Source organism: Melospiza georgiana, chromosome 15 (genome assembly GCF_028018845.1).
Source record: "Melospiza georgiana isolate bMelGeo1 chromosome 15, bMelGeo1.pri, whole genome shotgun sequence".
Classification (NCBI taxonomy): domain Eukaryota; kingdom Metazoa; phylum Chordata; class Aves; order Passeriformes; family Passerellidae; genus Melospiza; species Melospiza georgiana.
In genome coordinates this window covers 6,539,143-6,554,629 of record NC_080444.1, presented here as the reverse complement: position 1 = coordinate 6,554,629, position 15,487 = coordinate 6,539,143, and positions in this window count along the sequence as shown.

The window sequence follows — 15,487 nt, the reverse complement described above, 5'->3', positions numbered from 1 at the left end:
CCAGTGCTGCCCCAGTGGGGCCAGGGCAGTGGGGTGGATGGGGATGGCAGCAGTTCCATGGGAGGGGAGCAATGCCCAGTGCTGCCCCAGTGGGGCCAGGGCAGTGGGGTGGATGTCTCACTGCCCTGCTGGCAGCAGCATTCCCACCTGGATGTTTCACAGGAGCCCTGTAGCCCACCTGGGGCCACGGGGGCTGTGCTGGGGAGGCTCCCAAGCACTGCTGTAGGGTCCTCTTGAACCAACTGCTAATAAATGGGGGGGCTCTGGTTTTATTTGCTGTTGTTGCCTGTGTCTCTGCTCGCTGGCGTGATCCCGCCCTGCCCCTGGGGGTCCTGGCTGCCTTTGGGCCCATCTCTGTGGGGTTTGGAAGAGGAGCTCTCCATGCACGAGGTGGCAGCAGCTCTCCAGTCCCGGATCCGTGGATGCTGCTCAGCTCCCACAGCCTCCTCCTCCTCCCGGGACAGCATCCAGCGCCGCCTGCCTGAGCACGGGGAGGGATTTGTGGGGCCGGGGGTCCCTGCTTGCCTTTCCCCCCTGCCCCACGCTCCATTCCCTGCCTGCCCGAGCCTGCCCGCCCTTCTGCTGCTGCCGCCTCCCCGCTGCCTTCCTGGCCGGCCCCTGCCGAGCGCCGCAGGAAACCGAGACGGAGCCTAATGAATCCCAGCCGGCTGTGTTTGAACCTGTCCGAGTGACAAACGACGTGTGGTGCCGCAGGAGCCGCGTGGAGGGAGGAGAGGGGGCTGCCGGGGGAGATCTGGGGGAACCATGGAGCTGCTTGTCCAGGAGGGGAGGCTGCTCGTTCCCTGAGCTCATTCCCTGGAGCACATCCTGGCCAGGCACCCACCACTGTTCCATTCCTGTGTCCCCACGCCCAGGAAGAAGCATCCTCCAGCCCCAGATGATGTGTAAGGAAACTTCCATCTTGGCCCTGGGCTGCCCCAGGTGGGCCCAGCTGGTGCTCAGCTTAGTCCTGAATTAATTGCTTGTTAATTAACAGGTTCATAAGCACAGCTCAGCCCCATGCCATGGCCCCGGGGTGCCCAGGAGGATGAGGAGGTCTCTGCCCTCCCACAGCCACAGGAGAGCCCTGTGTGAGGGAGGATCTGTTCCCCTTGCCCTGGCACCAGTGATGTTTTTTAGCTTCTGCCAAAAATGTGCAAAGTTGGCAAAATCCTTTCTGGGCTGAGCAAGGGCCAGAGGCTGGGCAGCTGCAGCCAGCAGGCTCAAACCCTCACTGCCCCTGGACTGCAGGGCTTGTCTGGGCTGTCCCTGCTGCAGCCTTATCCTGCAGCCCCCTACCAGAGACCCCACGGCAGCCCTGCCCAGCTCTGAGCTTCCATGAGCTGCATGGGGCACTTGTGGCAGTCAGCAGCTCCCTGGGGCTCCCACAGGAGCAGGTGAGGATGCTCCTGGCAGCCCCAGCCTGCAGGCAGGACACAGTGGCCATGATGAGGGCTGCTTTCCAGCCCACAAACTGCTGTGAGGTTGGGTACACACCTAATGGCTGCACTCTGCACCTTGATTCATCCTGCAGCGTGCCCTGACATGTCCCATATCCTCGTCCTGACACATCCCACCTCCGTGCCCCAACGTGTCCTGCGTCCTCCTGGCTGTTGGGATGTGCCAGGGAATCCCTGCTGGAAATGTCTGCAGGAGGGACAGGGGGCACAGCTGTGCCTGGGCTGCTCTTCCCAGGGGCTCAGGGAGTGCTGGTGGTGCCACAGCCCAAACAGGGGCCAGGAGGGACATGGGCAGGGAGAGATGTGGGCAGGAGGGATGCAGGGAAGGAGGGATGCTGGCAGCAGAGTGCAGGGAAGGGATGATGATGATGATGATGATGATGATGATGATGATGATGATGATGATGATGATGATGATGATGATGATGATAATGATGATGATGATGATCAGCAGCAGGGTGCAGAGCTCACCTGGCTGGGCTCAGGGCTGGAGGCTGCAGCTGCAGGCAGTGGGGTAACTGATAGGGATGTGCCACTGAATGCAGGGACCTGTGGCCCCCTAACCCTCTCCTTGTCCCCAGCACAGCTGAACAGACCAGGATCCCACCCCGACGTGCCTCACTTGATTTGAGACCCCCAGCTGTGGGAGGGAGGGGTTGGAGAGGGGTTTTGCAGGGAATGAGGTGGCAGTGGCAGCGCTTGGGGTGCATGTTCACCCAGCCAGCTCATCCTGCCTGCTGCCTGCAGTGCCCTGGCTCCCTGTGGCTGCTGGGATGCCAACCCCTGCAGAGGGATATTGTGCCTTCCATCATCTGGTGAGCAGGCTGGGTGGGGATGACTTGAAAGCCATCAGAACTCTTGGATGACTTGAAAGCCATCTCCTGTGTTTGCTCCCCAAAGCAGATGGAGGTGGGGGTGCTCAGCAGTTTATGGGTGGGATGGGTTCCTCCTCCATTCACTCTGTGCTCTCCCCAGCCTTCTCAGCCTGCTGAGCCTCGACATTTAAATCAAGCTTTACAATGAGACTCCACAGAAATCAGAATTATTTCAATCAAATTATATCGAAACCACAGATTTAGCTTGAAGGAATGTCACTGTCACTCCCCCATCCCTGCTCCTCCAAAGAGGCACACAGAAGGGCCAGAGCCCAGCCAGCACTGGGCTGTCCAAGACCTTGGCTCTGGAATCCATGGAGGAGTCAGGACAGGCCACAGACACAGCTCTCTCACAGGCTGTGTCTGCAGCCAGTCAGTAACAGAGATCCCTGACCATGAGGAGCTCCCTGACAAAGGTGTCCCCAGCCCAGCTGAGGGTAAAGCAGACACTGCAAGTATTTCATACTGTGGCAGGACTGTGAGCACAGCAATGGCTTCACCTCCTTCCACAGCCCTTTGCTGCAAGCTGGGGGCCTCCCAGGGGATCTTGTCATGGACAGGGAGGTGACAGAGGTGCTGCTGGAGAGGCTCTGTCTGGGGTCACGCTCCTGCTGGGATGATGGGACCCTCGTGGAAGGTCAGATTCAGGGCTGTTGAAAGCCTCCTGAGGCCCCAGGTGGTGTGACACAGTGCTGTGTGCTGGGAGGGGACTGTGGCCATGCCAGGCCCCCCTGGAGAGCTGTGTCCCTTTGCATCCCCCCCACAGCTGCTGGGATGTGACCTTGGCTCTGCAGCCCTGACCCTGCTGCATCCTTGTCATGGGACCTGTGATTGGAGGGGAATGATGCCTGGAAGGGGGGAACAGTGCAAGTCAGCAAGTCCTTGAATAAAAGCCATGCAAAATATTTCTTTTAATGCCTCTCATGATTTTGAAGTGACATATTTACACTTTGTGATAAAACAAGACTAAATCCCAGTGTCTGAAAAAGTCAGTGTATTTCTTTACATGTTCATCTACCCTTTGACTACAAAGCTGATATAAATGGTTTTGTAGATCTACATTTTCCTGTAAAGATTTATAGCTCTTGTTTCAAAGATACAAATGTAGAGAATGTCTCCTATACATGCAAAGCCATTTATATATAAGGTATTTACAACGCCTAAGACTGTAAACACAAATTGGCCATTTTAAATGTCACAGCCCAAATCAGAAAATGCTGGGGATGCAAAATAGACTTGAAATGTCAAAGGACAGATGACAAAAAGATGTTTCTTCCATCTGGGAAAATTCTTATAACCAATTTCCATTAATCCCAGCTTTCCGGTGCTGCAGTTAACCCCTTCGTGTGAGTGCTGTTTGTTCAGAGATGTGCTCATGGGCAGCTGGGCCCTTCCAGCCCCCAGAGCTGCTGGGCTGGTGCCCCCTCCGCCTGCCCCCCATCCCAGCCCTGCACTGCCCCTCTCCCTGCATCCCCCTGCCCTCCTGAAGGCGCCTTTGTCCCTTCCCCTGTTTGTTATTGGAACCAGGTGTGGGAGCAGCTCCAGCCTGGGGCAGCAGGGCTCCTTCCCAGGGCTCTGGAGGCAGGGAAGCACTGGGTTTGTCACCCCCAGAGGGCACAAGGGGATGGACTGAGGGGCAGCACTGAAGGGACGACCCGAAGTCCTCAGTGCTGGAGGTACTGATGGCTGCCAAAGCTGGAGCCAGGCAGGTTTTGCATGAGTGGAAAAAGATAAAGGCTGATAAGGAGGATCTGCTTTAATAATGCAGGGGCCAGCTGGGAGGCAGGCTGGGGTGTCCTGTCACGTCAGGAGGCCGAGGATGAGGAAAGGGTGTGGGGGGATGCTGAGCCCTAAAGAAAAGCAAAGGCAGACACTAAACAAGGCTCCAGACTCTGAGGGGGACAAAGGGTGACAAGATGTGTGTGATTCTGGCCGTCCTGGCAACTTTTCCTTGAGCAAATCCAGCTTCTGGCCACGTCAATGCAGATGGAACTTGTCTGAGCTCACGGAGAGGCAAATCCCATGCTGGTACCAGCACATTCCCACTGTCAGGGGGCTGGCACTGCTGTGGGGGTGGAACTCAGCCCACACAATCTGTAATTTTCAACCATTCTAATACTTCTCCTTGTCATTTTAAGCCCCGTGGGGACTCGGTGGCCTTTGTTTGCTGGTGCTTTCAGGTTGCTGCCCTCGCCAATGATCCCAGCAGTGCCCAGAGCTGCTGGAGCATCCCCCGTGTGTCCCTGCCCTTGTTCCTCCCTGGGGCAGCATCTGCAGCTCCTTTTCAGGGCACACTTGGGGAGCGAGGGAGGAGAATCTCGGGAGCCAGGGCTGCTGGAGGGGCTTTCCAGCTGCAGGCACCGAGCAGGGAAATGTTAAAGGGTTCCCGCTGCTGCACATCTGGCTTGAGTTTCACCGCTGGAGCCTCCCCGCCCATCGCGGGGGGCGCCGCTGCCGGAGCCCGCGGGGCCTGGGGAGCCGTGCCGGGGGTCCCAGCGCCGGGGCGGGCAGGGGGGGCTCGGGGTGTCCTTTCCTCCCCAACTGGGGGCTACAGAGCCCATCTCAGCTCCATCTTCCCAGCCCATCCAGGGCGTGAGCAGCCCAGCCCTGCCGACCACCCAGGCGAGCTGGGGTCGCCGCTGCCACCCCGGGGCCCTCCCCTGGTCCCTCCTGCCACCTCCACCCACCTCACCGAGGGTGCTTTCCCCCCTCATCCTTCCATGCAGGACATCACCTCCACCCTCCCCTGCCCCGTGTCCGGCAGGGCTGGGGGCGCTGGGCTTGCAGTAGGAGGGGGTTTGGAGGCGCACAGTGAGCCGGACCCCCAGTCCCGGCTGCCACCAGGGTCTCCTCCCCGGGCCACACACATCCATGAGGATATTTATACAGGAAGGGAGCGAGCATCCAGCCCCGCGCGGCCGCGTGGCTCCCCACGCACACCCCCCCAAGCCGTACGGACCCAACACGAATCAAACGCCTTGGAATGAGCCAGAATAAATATTTTACGGTAAATTACCAAGGCTAATAATTATAAAAATCTGTTCACATAACCTGGAGCCAGGGAAATGTTTCCAAGCAGCTGGTGACCACATGGGTGACGGTCCCCAGCTCCCCAGCTGGGCTGGGGGAGCCCCCCTGCTCATGGGGAGCAGCCCAGGGTAGGGATGGGGTGGGCCTGGCGTGGGTGTTCTCCCTGGATCCGGTGCTGGGGTTGCTGGGGGGTCTGTGAAATCCCATGGAAGTGCTGGAGTCAGGATTTCCTGCAACAGCGATTGCTGATGGGGTTTGAGGAGGGGACGGTGTGGGGAGGGGAGGTCCAGCTGCCCATGGGATGGGCTTGTTTTGACCCATTCGACCACTCAGAGATGAGTTTTGGTGTGCAGCCATCCTCCCCAGCCAGCAGGATCCAGATCTGCCCCTGGCCCGCAGCTCTGCTGGGATGGGGCTGTCCCTGGGGGAATGTGTCTTGTCTCAGATTTGGCCCCGTGCTGGAGCTGGAGCAGGCACATGCCGGGCGAGATCCCCATCCCCGCCCAGCGGGAACTGCGGCTCAGGGAGGGGACCTGGCACCGGGGGTGGAAAGCTCTTTCTGCTTCTTCCCCTCTTTCTTCTTCTTCCAAGGATTAGTTGGGATGAGCCCAGTGAAAACATGGGCACACATACGCCTGACATCTCCCAGCCCCTTCCTTTTCCTTGCAGGCTGTCATCTCCTTGTGTCTGTCCCCATTGTGACTCACTGCAGCCTCCCTCCATCCCTGTGGCACTGCCTTGGCCCTGGAGCAGTTTGGAAAAAGGGGAGATTTGAGCAGCCAAAACCCACTCACTGCTCCCCCCTTCCCCCAGCCTTTTTCCCTCCCTCCCTGCCCTGATTCAGAGAAAAGAACCGGCTGGATTTCAGGTCAGCACCCGGCCCTGCCTTGCTCAGCTCCCGCGGGCTGATGACTCAGGCATGAGCGGCAGGATCTGCAGCTCCGGCCCCGTCCCAGGCTGGCTCCGCCCCCCCGGCACGGCTGCACCGACAATGGGGTTGGCCTTGAGTGAGCTGCAGCTCCTGCACGGCCTCCAGAGGGGTCACACCAGCAGCAAGCGAGGGAGGCAAGGGGGGACCCAGCACCCGTCCCCAGCCCGGGGCCTTGGATGTGCCTGGTGAGCCCTGAGGGTGAAGGAATCCTTGATGGAAACGAGATGGGCACTCCCAGCCCTGGATGTCCACAGGTGGCCGTGAGCATCCCACCCGCACTCCTCGGTGCTGAGGAGTTGGAGGAAGAATTCCCAGTTCTCTGTCTGAGTTGGTTGCTGTGTCTCACCAGAGAGCTGTGATCAGCTCCCAGGGGACTCTGCAGCCCCCCAGGAGTGGTTCCCCATTCCCTGAGCTCCTGCCTGCCCTGTGCTCAGCCCCTGCTCGGTCTCGCAGCGAGACGTGCGCGGGCGGCGCGGCCCTTGGCGGAGGGACCTTGGCTCCCAGCGATCAACAGGAAACGGGAGATGGATTTCTCGGCAAACTGGGCTTTCCATAAACAGTCTGAGGGGCCGACCCGCGACGGCGGGAGCAGCACAGAGCCAGGGCTGGGCTTTACAGCTGTTTATCACATTTTTCTGCTCTCGTTTCCTCTCTGGCTCAGCAGCTCAGGGTTCCTCTTCTCCCGCATGCAAACCGGGGATGAGTTGGGTGCTGTTGGATGGGCGGCTGCCATTCCCAGCTGGGATGCTCCTGCTGGAGCAGGATCAGGGCAGGCATCATCCCACGGGTCCTGTGCCCTGCTCAGCCAGGGTGCAAAGTGCCAGAACAGTCTCCAACCATTCCCAAACATAAACACAGGTCCTGTCAGGCTCCCTTTGCTTTGGAGCACACCAGAACCCACTGGCACACAAGCCTCCAATTTCTCTGCAATCAGGACTTAAGAAAATACAGGCTGACCCCGAGGGCTGAGAAAGGCTGGGTGGAGAGGGGGGTGCTGGGCTCTCCACCTGTTTCTCATTAGCAGCAGCTTGTTCAGCGCCAGCCCCGCTCCCCATCCCACCCTGGTGAGCTTGGCAGCTCCACTATTTCCCAGTGATTTCTGCCCGTCTCAAAGAGCAAGAGATGAAAGGTTTGGCTGTACAGCATCCCTCCATCCATCCGCCCATGCCTCCTGGCTGGACAGAGCAGCTCCATGCCCTTGCACCCTCAGTGACCCATGCCCGTGTCCCTGGGCACTGACCCTGACCCAGGAGGGGTGTCCGGGGCTGTCCCCGTCCCTGTCCTCATGCCTGCCCTGGCCCATGGGACAGCAGGGACTGTGTTTTCGGGTGGTGGAGGTCACTGGGGTCAGCCAGCCCTGCTGGCTCAGCTGAACAAAGGGGCTTTCTTTGCCTGGGGCTCGGGGCAAGCACCGCCTGTCTGGGAGCGAAGCCGCCTGCGTCACAGGAGACAGGATGGGATGGGATGGGATGGGATGGGATGGGATGGGATGGGATGGGATGGGATGGGATGGGATGGGATGGGATGGGGGGGTCCTCCAGAGGGCAGGGAAAGCAGTGGGGCTGCACTGGAGTCCAAGGGGAGCTGCCACTGGGCACCTCAGAGATGAGAGCCTGGGACCCTCATGCCCACATCCCCTGGCAGGAGGATGCTGGGTGCCCAGGGCTGATGCATGGCCACTGTCCTCATCCCACGATGCCATTGTGGTGCCAGTGGTGCTGCCAGCCTGCCAAACAACGCCCAGCTTTACAAAATCCATCTGGTTTTGCCTCTGAAAGGCACAGAAATGCCCCACAGCAAGGCCAGAGTGGGCACACAGACAGATGTCCAAGCAAAGAGTGAGACACCTGGCTCCACACCAATTCCAGCAGGTCAGTGTTGATGGCAAGTGCCAGCTCCTGGCTCCTCCCCACCATCCCAGGCACAGCCAAAACCACCCCACAACGGCCAAGTGCGATGCAGAGCACAGCAGCAGCTCTGTGCAGGCGCTGCTGGCGCGGCCGGCCGTGCGTGCTCTGGCACCAGAACGCACATCCCACTGCCACGTGATGGAGGTGGAACAAAATGTGTTTGCCTGTGGAGAGGGGATGTGGATGGCGGCATGGGCCTGGGAGCGGGGCTGGCAGAGGAGGCAGGACGCTGGGATATGGGACTGGCCAAAGGGGGAAGGCTGCCTGGAAATGGGCTCTGCCGGGCCAGGGCTGTGTTAGGGAGAAAAGCTGGTAGGTAGGTGTGCTGCTGCATGGGGACATTGAGCTGGGGAGTGTGTTGAAACAGAAGGGTTTGATTTTTTCATTTGCAATGGCATTTCTGCTCCCTTGGAGTATAAAATGAAGCATTACCAAAAGAGGGAAAAAAAAGGGGGGGGGGAGAGTCATCAGTAACCATTCCTTCCCACCCTGAAAAATCCCCTTTGTAGTTACATTTTTGCTGCCTTGTTTGTTTTCCAGCCTGGACGTGAAGCTGCAGCTCAGAGGCTCCTGTGTCCCTGTGCCATGGCTCTGCTGGCCTCAGGCTGCAGGGTAGGATGGCCCTCAGGGAGCCACACGGTGGGGATGCTCCCAGGGAATGCAGCAGCATGTGGTGGTGTGTTTGCATCACCCAGTGCCTGGAGGGACACAGCTCAGTGCCCACACTCATGGGAAGTGCAGCCAGGCAGTTCCTGATCCTGCAGAGAGGGATGCTCGTGCCCCCTGTGCCTCCAGCCCTGCATCCCAGTCCTCAGCAGGAGCAAGGGCACCGTCAATAAGGGCCAGGAGGTTCGTTTCAAGGAGGAATTGTGCAGGATTTGCTTTTGCAATTGTAAATCCAAAAAGCAGCTGGTCCACGGGCCAGTTTTCTTGGGAAGAATGCTTCCAGCCACATGGAGCTCTGGAGCTTCCCCCTGGCTTCCCCATGGGGGCAGGACAGGCGAGGGATGAAGGTTCTGGAGGTGCAAAGACCTGTGGGCATCCCTGGCACAGCCCATGTTCCTGCCTGGTCCTGGAAAGCAGTCAAGAAAGGTTTGGATCCATATCTTTTCTCCCATAGAATTTGCACCTCATATTCCCACTTTTAAATCTCTCTGGCAGTATTTGGTTTAATCCATGTTGAACCTGCAGGGTGAAGTGTCTGGAGCCATCCCAGCCACAGCCACTGCTGTCCCACACTGGGCACTGTGTCCTCTGTGTGCAGGGGGCACCCAGGGGTGCAGATGCCAACTCCCCCCAGAGCTGGGAGGCTGCTGGGAGAGCCTGCTCCAAGCTTTGCCCAGTCCCCACAACTTCTCAGCTCCCTGCCAGCTCCAGGAGCACTCCAAGCCCCAGACCCTGCTGATTAGAGACATTTAACATTCTTCCCAATGCCAAAGGGATCTTTTATCAGCGGGGTTTTTTTCCTGCAGACTATTTTCTTTGCATGAAAACATTAAATGGCCTGAGAGATAAGGAACAAATTTATAGCAGTTCACACCGAATCAGCCAAGGCACTGGCAAGGAAAAAATGCCTTCCCTCCTGCTACCCGCCTTCCCTCGCACGCTCCCCACCCCGGCCGCTTCCTCTCATTCTCTCCAAATTCTACAGACTCCCACGAAAAGCTTGGCCAGCCTGTCCCAGCTTTTCCTGCCCAGGCAGGGCTTGGTGCAAGGTCTCCACAGAGCCAGGGGATTTGGCACAAGGAGGTGCTGGCACAGTCCCATTCATCATCTCCCTGCGATGCTGCTGAGGGCTGCCTTCATGCCAGGGGGATGCAGCCCCGTGTCCAGCAGCCCTGGACATGAGGACAGGATCCTGGACATGAGGATTGGATCCTGGGCATGAGGATAGGATCCTGGACATGCACTCCCTCCTGGCACGAGGATGGATTCAGTCTGTGCAAAGCCTTGCCTTAAAAACGAGCCAGTCTAAATCTGGGTGGATGTTAACTGTGGGTCTGGGTGAGACCTGTCAGCCCCCCCTTCCCTTCCCCAATAAAGCATCCCTTGTTCCATCCCTGCCGCTGGGAGCTGCTCAGCAAACCAGTCCCGGGGCTCACAGAGCTGTAATGTTTAAGTTACCAAAATCTGCAATAAATTTTCCTAGCAGCCCCCAATCATCTGGCCCCCGTCCGCCAGCGCTGCCGGTTTATGAGCTCTGAAGAGCTATAAAGGCCTTTTACTGGCTGCCTTTTTTATTTCAAATTAGAGTGTGACTGGATAAACACTGGACAAAGTAAGGATTTACTGGGCATCCTGCTTAGAGCAGGGCTGGGGGCTCAGGGACAAGTGGAGCTGTGGCTCTGTGGGATGGACAGCATATCCCAACACCCTGCGTGAGTGGGCTCCTGCCTTTCTTCCCCTGGCTGGGCAAAAACATGAGGGCTGGTGAAGGGGAGCCCACTTTGGGAGCCCTCATGGGTGCCAGTCAGGGGGTGGGCACCAATGAAGGGCCCCAGTGCTGAGGAATCCACCCAATCTAGTGAAAACAGAGCATGCATGTGGCCCACTCCATCTCAGACCACGCTTGGAGTCTTGCCACCTGTGGATGTCCTCTCCTGCCCAGAAGGTCAAAGCCAACATCTCTTCTATGGGATTAAGGGAAGGATGCAGTGCCAAGGAGCCTAGACATCCCCATCCCACCCTGAGGGGGCTGATGCATGGGGCAGTGGCAGTCACTGTCTGTGCTCAGGACCTGGAGATGTCCCTTCCCCACTTGCAAAGATGGTGTCACCCATTTTACAGGCACCATGGCCTGTCCCCAGACACCACAAAAGGGGACAGAAGGGAGAAAATGGGTAAACAGCACGAGGAGGGTATCCCATGCGGGTATTTCCCACTCCTTCCCTGTCAGCACCTTGCCTGCTTGCTGCCCCAGGGATGTCTTTGTGTCCTTGGGATTTGGGCAGGGAGGGGACATGACACCAGCCCTCCTCAGCCCCTCTCTGCCACTGTTAGCCACAGCTCATGGGACCTTTGGGCTCTGCCATGTCCCCAGGACCGGAGGGATGGCTGGGGTCTCATGTTGGGGATGTTTGGGTTAGTTTCCCCCACTTCACATCATGCCCAAAGTACAAGGAAAGGGACATCCCTTTCTTGGCTTCGAGTTTGGGGGCTTGGTTGCTCTTTTGGGGAGACAAACCCATGCAGAGCAGTTCTCCAGGCTGTAATTTAGGGTCTCCCCGTTTCTGGGGGGGATCCCAGGGCAGAGGGGCTGCTTGCTGCTTGCTGCAGCCCCCCAGGACAGGCGCTGTGCCCCGAGCTGAGCTCAGGGCTGCGCTCCCAGCCGCCGCCAGCGCTTGAAGAATATAGGTGGTTAATGCCTTCAGCATGTATGAAATATCCCATATGCTGGGAAACAAAAGGGGCTCTGTGCTATTAAAGTTTCATTTCCCCCCTCCCCTCCTCCCGCCCCTCTCCCCCCGTTCTCGCTGCCCTGCGCGGCTGCAGCGGAGCAGGAGCAGGAGCAGGAGCAGGAGCAGGAGCAGGAGCAGGAGCAGGAGCAGGAGCAGGAGCAGAGCCGGGCTCCAGCTCCGGGCACGGCTCCGGGCAGCGGGACGGGACCCGCTCCGGGCTCGGCCCGAGCGCATGGACAGCAGCCAGCTCCGCTTCCCCAGGGCGACAAGGGGAGGAGAAAGAGGTGAGCGTGGCGAGAGCGAGCATCCCCGGGCTCGCCAGAGGTGCCCCCGATCCGCGGCCGTCCCAGCGGGATGCTGGCAGGGCACGGCTCTCGGTGACCTTGGGGACAGAGCGGTGTCACACGGCAGCCTCCAGGACGGAGAGGGCTCCCGGCAGAGTGGAGAACCCTGTGGGGTTTTCTGCTTCCCGGGAGTGCTTTCCTCACCATGGCTCCTCTGTCCTGCCCACAGTGAGGTGCCCCCTGCCAGCGCCCAGTGCTTGGCTGGGTGAAATGGGCACTGGGAGGGGGAGCAGCCCTTTCCCCCAGGACCCTCCGGAGCTGTTGGGGAAAGGATGAGCTGTGGAGGGCAGAAAGGAGGTTGGGGAGGAAGAAGAGGGAGGGAAACGACAGCCAGGGGACTTGAGGGCAGCAAAACCAGCCCTGAGGGGAGCCCTGGAAGCTCACTGCTGTCCCAGCCCTTCCTTGTGGTCAGAATCCCAGGGTTTCATGGGGTTTGGCTCCAGCAGCTCCTCGGCCACTGGGCACAGGTCCCCTGGGCTCCTGAAGGGGTTAAGAGAGGAGAGGAAAAGCAGAGAAAGAAAAACAGAGTGTTGGGAGAGAGCAGCTCGGTCAGGGGCTGTTTGCACTGGCCTGGATGTGTCCTCGGCGTGTTTATTCCTACTGCACAAGCGGCTCTGCCAGAAGGGAGCCAGACTGCTGAGCACACACACACACACACAGCCGCAGCCCAAAACCCCTCTGAGCAGCGAGGGGTGGCATTGCCCTGGCCTCAGGGACCCCCAGAGCCCCCAGGAGCACAGGGCTGCTCTCCTGCCTTGCTGGGCTGGCCAGGCTCAGCCTTGGGGGAGATCAATGGGAAAGGACCTCATGTCTCAAGGCCACCAGCCTGCTGTGCTGCTGGGGCCAAGGCCTGGGAATGGGCATGTGCTGGGGTTTGGCTGCTTTCCTGGTCTGGAAAGAAAACACTCCCTTCCCCGGGATGCTCTTTGTTTCCCATGGACAGACCCGTGGGGCTCAGAGGGGCCAAACCCTGCACTCGTGTGCACTCTGTCCCTGTGCTGCTCAAATGTCCTTTATCCCGGGCCTGGCAGCTCCCAGGCTGTGTGCACCCATCTCTGTGCGCCCATCTCTGCTCCCAGCTCCCATCCTGCCTCCCTGGGATCAGAGCTGGGGGCTGAGGCACGGCCAGGGCTGCAGGTTTGGGAGGCAGCAGGGAGCGCTCCCTGTTCCTTAGCAGCACAGTTCTGCTCTTCAGGGAGCTTTAGGGCTTCAGGGATGCCTGGAGGTGATGGTGAGGGGTTCACAGAGGGGAGGACAGGGCTGCTGGGCTCAGCAAACCTTGGCTGAGCTGTCAGGTCTGCTATTGACCTTGGGTCTCTGCACTACCATGTCACACGCCCTGATCCTGACAGCCCCAGGTGACAGCCCCTGGTTTGTCTGTCCAGGAGGACCCAGGCAGGGCTGTGACAATGTCAAACACGGCTGTGCAGCCCAGCAGTGGCCGTGCCAGCCCCCAGGGTTACCTGGGAAGTTCTGCAGCCTGGTTGGGAGCCTGGGGAGCTGAGATGCTCAGACTCAGCTGTCCCAGCTCAGGCAGCCCTGAATGCTCAGAGGTTGTTTAAACTGGATTTTCGAGCCCCTGTGGGGTTTGGTTGCTGTCTTGTGCTTTGTGTCTGCTGAGGCTGAGCTCCCTGGGGCCACTGAGGCTGCAGGATGAGCTGTAACTCCACTGCCAGAAAGTTCATCCCACTCATCTCAGGGCTGTGGGATGAGTTCCACCCCCACTGCAGGGTGAACCCCAACCCCACTGCAGGGGCTGCCCTGTCCTCCCACCCAACACGGTTTTTGGCACAACCATCAACAGGCATCAGACATGCAGGGGTGACCCCATCCAGAGAGTGCTCTCCTCCAGGAGCAGGGTTTTGTTCAGTGAGAGTTCCCTCATCCTCTCCCAGGAAATGTGCTTGGTATTGCCTGGGAAATGCGTGAAGGCGCCGCTGTGCCAGCCCGCCCTCCCTTCCCTTCCCTCCCTTCCCTCCCTCTGGCAGCTGCTGCTGCTGCAGCTCTGAGGGCAAATCTGGGTGTGGGACCTGCTGTGCCAGAGAGCTGGGATGTTCCTGCAGGATGGGTGAGGAGGGGGAGCTGCCCCGGGCTCACAGGGAAGTGTGGAGCTAAAAGCTGCCAGAGCCTGGCTTGCCAATGCAGCTCACCCTGCAGCCGTGGTGGTGCCAGTCCTGGGACAGCTGTGCCACGCTGACCAGAGCTTGATTTTCAGCTCATCTTCTCTCTTGGACCTCTGTGATTTTTACATTCCATTTGAGCTTTGAAAAGGCTGAGCTGCAGTTTCATCCCTGGCTCCCTGTAGTGATGTGCTGAGGCTCCAGCTGATCCCCCTCTGTCCCACAGCAGCAGGGCACAGGTCCCTGAGGATGGCCACCCCCCGGTGACACCTTGGGCTGGCATCAGGCTGAGCTGGTGGGACGTGGCAAACCTGGCACTTACTCCCTGGTGGGACATGGCAAACCCGGTGCTTTGCTCCCCAGAACTGCACTGAGGAGGAGAAGGGCTTGAGGCAGCTGTGGGAGCCAGGCTGGGGCTGTGCTCACTGCCTGGAATGCAGCAGCTGGAGCTGGGGTCAGGGCTCAGGCTGAGCACAGGGCAGGACAGCACAGGCTGGGACCTGCCCTGCGTGGGGCTGTCGTGCACTCAGGACATGGGCAGCTCCCAGGATGGCCTGGCTGGGACCCCCAGGTCAGATGAGCCCCACAGGGGTGGCAGGGAGGGGAAGATTCACTGCTGAACCCAGCCCGGAGGGCAGAGCAGGATCAGTGCTGCTTGGCTGGAGTGCACAGAGCGATGTTTTATGGATGCAAACCCTGTGGAGCATCAGGGTTTATTGGGACTGGGACTGGAACATGGGCTGAGCAGTGGGAGCGGGGAGTGGGCATGCTGAGCACCAAAACCTGACCAGAACCCCCTTGGAATGGGGGTGGCAGAGCGGGGCAAACACCCTCTGGGGCCGGGCTGGGCTGGCTGTGCCGGGGTACAAACACATTTCAGCCCTCCAAGGGGCAGCATCCCCTTCCTGCTCCCCATCCTGCTCCCTGCCCTGCCCAGGGAGAGCTCCACTCCCCCTGAAGGCGGAGGGACGAGCCCCGGGCTGGCGGAGCTCAGAGGGATGCGCTCTGCCCACACCCAGCCCTTCCTTCCAGCCTGGGGCGGACAGCGAGGGGACACGGTCCAGCTGGCCGGGATGCCACTGTCATCCTCCTTCTCCTCCTCCTCCTCCTTGCCTGGCTCAGCGCTGAATCACGCCCGCAGCCCCCGTGCCCATCCCTGGCATTCCCTTGCTGCCTCTCCGCAGCAGCTGCGGGCTCGGGGTGCGGGCACAGGGCCGGGACCGGCAGCCGTGCCCAGCCCGTGCCCAGCCCGTGCCCAGCCCGGGTCCAAGCTGTGCCCAGCCCGTGCCCAGCCCATGCCCAGCCCGTGCCCAGCCCCTGTCCCCGCCGGCCGGCCGGGGTGCTGCGGATCGCAGGGGTTGCACGGGGACAGGAATTCAGGAATGTTGTTTTTTCCATCCCGGTTTCCGTCAGGTAGTA